Below are 4,838 nucleotides of genomic sequence, written 5' to 3' on the forward strand. Positions count from 1 at the left end.
GAAAAGAGTCCTCCCTACTCTCTTTCCTCTGTCATGTGCCCTACTGGAGAAAAATATCTCCTTTTTTCTCTCAAAAGCTCTGTTCTCTAGTCAAAAATGAATCTAGAAGGCTGTGACTACCTAGAGTTTATTTCAAATCCATCTGCCCAGTGGTGGATTCTACTTTCTAATAACACAAAGGTGTCTAGTAGCATGATGGAAGCCCTGGGTACTTAACTTCACCAAATACTGCTAGATGGTACGCTAGAACTGCAGCCCTACACTACACTCCAGTGCATAGTGTAAGGGTTTCTTTCCCCCACTCTCATTCTTGCAAGCATGTGGTTATTTATTTATAAACACTTGGTGTTTAACAAATGTCAGATACTATTCTAAGTGCTTTACAAATACTGACATCTAATTAGCCAATTTTTAAATTTCTGTCAATATCATCTAATAGCGTCAACACATTTCTGTTTTAATTTGCATTTTTCTAACTCCTAGTGAAATTGAGCATTTCTTTATGCATTCATAAACCACCTGGGGTCCCTATTTGTGAATTGTCTATTTATAGCCTTTGCCTAGTTTTCTATTGATCTTTTCTTTTTGATTTGCAAGAGGTCTCTGTAAAGTCTGGACATTAATCTACTTTTGAAGACTGGAAACTGCCTGCAATGTCCTTTGTAGAACAGTAATCCTTGATTTTGTAACCCTTCATTTTTAAATTTTTTATGTTTTTCAAAATGATTTAAGAAGTCCTCAACCCAAGGTCATAAAGATATTCTCAGGTATCCTCTGTCATCTTCTTTTATTATATTAGCATAGTTATATTATATTAGCATAGTTTTACTTTTCACACTGAGTTCTCCAATCCTTCTGGAGTTCACCTTTATATATGGTGTGAGATAAGGATCTGATTTTATTTTTCTTGATGGAATGAGAAAACTTTTCAACATCTTGGTTCCTAAATATACATGGGTCTGTTCTGACCACTCTGATTTGTTTCTGTGACAGTACCACAGATTTTTTTACTAGAGTTTTGTAGCCAGTCATCATGATTGGTAGGCAAGGCCTCCATCCCTACTTCTATCCAAATTACATTAGCTATTCATGAACCTCTATCATCCCATATAATTTTCAGGATGTTTTTCAAGTTCCTCAGGAGAAATTTTAATTGGAATTTCATCGAATTTATGAATAAATTTGGGGAAAATTAACATTTATAAAATGATAAATCGTTCATGAACTGAGACAGTCTATCTGGTGGACAACAAAATATGGCTGAGGCATAATGGCATGCACGTGGTGGGAGAGGGAGCAGCTGAAACTGAGGAAGCAGTCTGAACTGAACTGTAAGCCAAACTAATAGAAATGAGGTGGAGATGGGACAGGCATCACAACTCAGGCTGCTGAGTACATTTACCGGAAACCTGACTACACACTGGGACCACCAGCTGTGGGAGCACCATGATCTAGAGACACTCCATAACATTCCTTGAAAGCATATAACATCAGAGAATGACCTAGAGGACCTTGGCCACCCATATCAAGTACTAGTGTCAATTGTGGGGCTCTGTGTCTTCTCATTTCCTAGGAATCTTTTAACAGACCATTGCACAAGCAGGTGATCTGCCACGGTGATAATAACTCAATTCAAAAAACACTTTTTTAAGGACCTGCTACAGAGCAGGCACGGGCTGGCACAGGAACCACAGAGATGACTAAGGCAAAGTCACTGCCCTTCGCATTGAAGGAAAGGAAGGAAGAAAAAACTACAATTAATTCTAACACGAGATGATGGTATCATTTAAAACATGCCATATCAACAGAGATCATAATGAGTGCTCAGGGAATCTAGACACTGATACCTGAGAGAATTACTTACAAGGCGGGGAAAGAAAGACCCAAACATGGGAAATCAGGGAACCACAGGAAGTTGAAAGGAACTTGAGATGTTCAGCTCACAGAAAAGAGATTCAGGTAAACATCAACATGGATGAGCATATCGGTGGTTGAATACACTAATTTATGTTGATGAAATAAAATGCTCCATTTCTAATTTTTCAAATTACTGAAGAATACCCACCACCCCGCTCCCCTGTGTTGTTGTAATACGAAGGAGCACTAGGTGGCATCATGCTACCAAAAGTCCTCACCTGTTAGAGCCTCTAGGAATAACACCCAACCAAGATTAGGTCAGCTTCTTATTTAGACAAATAAAAGTGCTTTTCTCAATCTTATTTCTCACTACACCCACTTAATTTATTTATTGAGCACCTGCTATATTCTCAGCCCTATGCTGCACACTGTGAAGGATATAAAGGAATTGAAAGCACCTCTTCCCAAAGGAACAGAAGGAGAAGCAAAACATTCATGCCATCCCTCCCCTACAAAAAAAAAATTTTTAAACAGTCCAAGGCAGGATGTAGGAAGCACTGAAATGAAGATGTCAAGATATACTATCCTGTGTAATCTGATCCTTTTGAACTTCTGGTGACTTTTCTGCCACTCACTCCTTGTCACACTCGATTCCTCAATTCCTCGTATATGTCATGTTCTTTCACACTACTTAGAATTCACAAATGCTGATCTCTCTGTCTAGAATGCCCCACCCTCCCTCCTCACCTGGCTGATGCCTATCCATCCTTTCTACATTTCTCACTTCTTCAAGGAGACTTTTCCTGACCAACCCCCCAACACGAGACTTCCTTTTCAAGTACCACGTGTTCTACTTCTTAGACCTTCCCACGATGGAAATAATTATGTGTTCATGGAAATGGTCATTTAATATCTGTCTTCTCTACCAGACTATCAAACGACAAGAGGACAAGGATCATGTATGTCTTGTTCAGCCTTTGTCTCCCCTGGTGTTATGGGCTGATAGTGTCCCCCTAAAATTCACATGTTGAAACCCTAACCCCCAGTACTTCAGAATCTGACTGTTTGGAGATAGGACCCTTAAAGAGATGATTAAGTTAAAACGAGGCCAATTTAATCCAATCTGACTGATGTCCTTATAAGAAACGATAATTTGGACGCACAAAGAGACACCAGAGATGCACGCACACAAAGGAAAGACACAATGAGAAGAAGTCATCTGCAAGACAGTCAGAGAGGCCACAGGAGAAACCAAACTCAACAACACCTTGATCTTCGACTTCTAGCCTCCTGAACTGTGACCAAACAAAGTTCTGTTGTTTAAGCCACCCAACCTGTGGAATTTCATTATGGCAGCCCCAGCAAACTAATATAAATAAATTTTTTTAAAAAACTATAATATAAATAACAAAAAAACTAATATAAAAATAATATAAATAATCACTCCTCTCAATATGTAACTATTAAGTGAATAACTATTGAATGAGTTCTAAAATAAGGAAGACCAGTGAAGGATGGCATTATTAGTGAAAAGTACATGGTAGACATGGCCCTTGAACTTGACCTTAAATGATACAAACGAATTATAGACATATAAGAAAAAAGAAGGAATTTTAAATATGAGGAATAGCAATGGGCGGATACCAAGACAAGAAAGCGAAAATCCTGACAGGGAGGGTGGGGTCCCTATCAGGGGCCAGTGGACACTATGTTGATAAGAAGATGTGGGTGAATGGTGGAGTTTTGGAAGACTAGCAAAGAAGTGGCTGCAAACTCAAAGACCAGGGACAGCCACAGACACACCCATTCACTCTGCCAGATAACCTGAATATATGATCATGAGCTGTAACACCTCTGTAAAGCTCCCTGTTTGAATTCAGATATAAATGTCTCCTATAGCACCCTCCTAGGATGCCTAAGCTGTGTGCTGTGACTCGGTAATAAGAACAGCATTGTGTACACAGTGCTCACCTCTTCAACAGCACCCAGGGAGGATATAAAGTGAAATTCCAGAACAACAGAAAGAAACACCGATATGCTGCCCTACGTGGAAATCCCAGCCTCAATGCAAAGCAACTGTGGCCTAAAAGGAACCTACCCCTCTAATGGATCACAGAGGTCCTAGAAGCAATTTGTCTACACAGCCCACAATCCTCTAGTAAGACTAGTAAAGATATCGTAATAGTGAGACCAGTAACTCCCACCCAGAAATATATTTCTCCCTGAAGCCAAAATGTTCTACACGGCCCTACCTGCTCCCCAGGGCTATAGCTGGAAGGGTCAGGAGTGGAGACCTGAGCCATGTAAGGCCAATTTCATTATTTTTCCTGGGGATGTATAGTCGGGACCAAGAGTTGCAAGCCACTCAGTGGTAGGGCCTTGAATTGAGTGTGTGAAACTTAGGAGAGGCAGAGAAAGGCAGGCTGCATAAATGGAAGAATAAAGCAGATGAACGAGGAGGAGGGAACCCACAGGCCCAAGAGAGAAAAGGAGAGTTGATGCCCTTTCAGATTCTGGTTATAGTCCCCGAGGAGGCCCCGCAACACCTGCTCTCTTAGGTCCTGCTAGATACTTTGCATCCTCCTAACAAAGTCATCTTATTTGTTTAGTCAGGATGAAAGAATTTCCATTACTTATACCTGCCCGCACTCCAAAAGAAAAAATCACCAAAAGCCCTGACCGACACAGATCCTATTCGCACAGGCATTCTTGTGATACCTTTGGATTTAGTATCCATAAAATCTAAAACCTGTGTTTGGGGCCTTAAACAACAGGGTAAAAACTGCTCAGATCGTCATATCTAACATTTCTCCTCCAGGCTATTGGGAAGATTAAAAGCCCACATGTTGCAGAAAATTGTTATCATTTATCAGCTGACCCCATGCTCACCTTAGATGACAGAGCACAGTCCCAGCTGGCTAGTGCTTCCCAAAGCTGTTCGAACCATATTTATTCCTTTAATCTGCTCTGTTTCCAGCCTG

The sequence above is a fragment of the Pteropus medius genome, unplaced genomic scaffold (genome assembly GCF_902729225.1).
Source record: "Pteropus medius unplaced genomic scaffold, Ma_sr-lr_union100, whole genome shotgun sequence".
NCBI classification, from domain to species: domain Eukaryota; kingdom Metazoa; phylum Chordata; class Mammalia; order Chiroptera; family Pteropodidae; genus Pteropus; species Pteropus medius.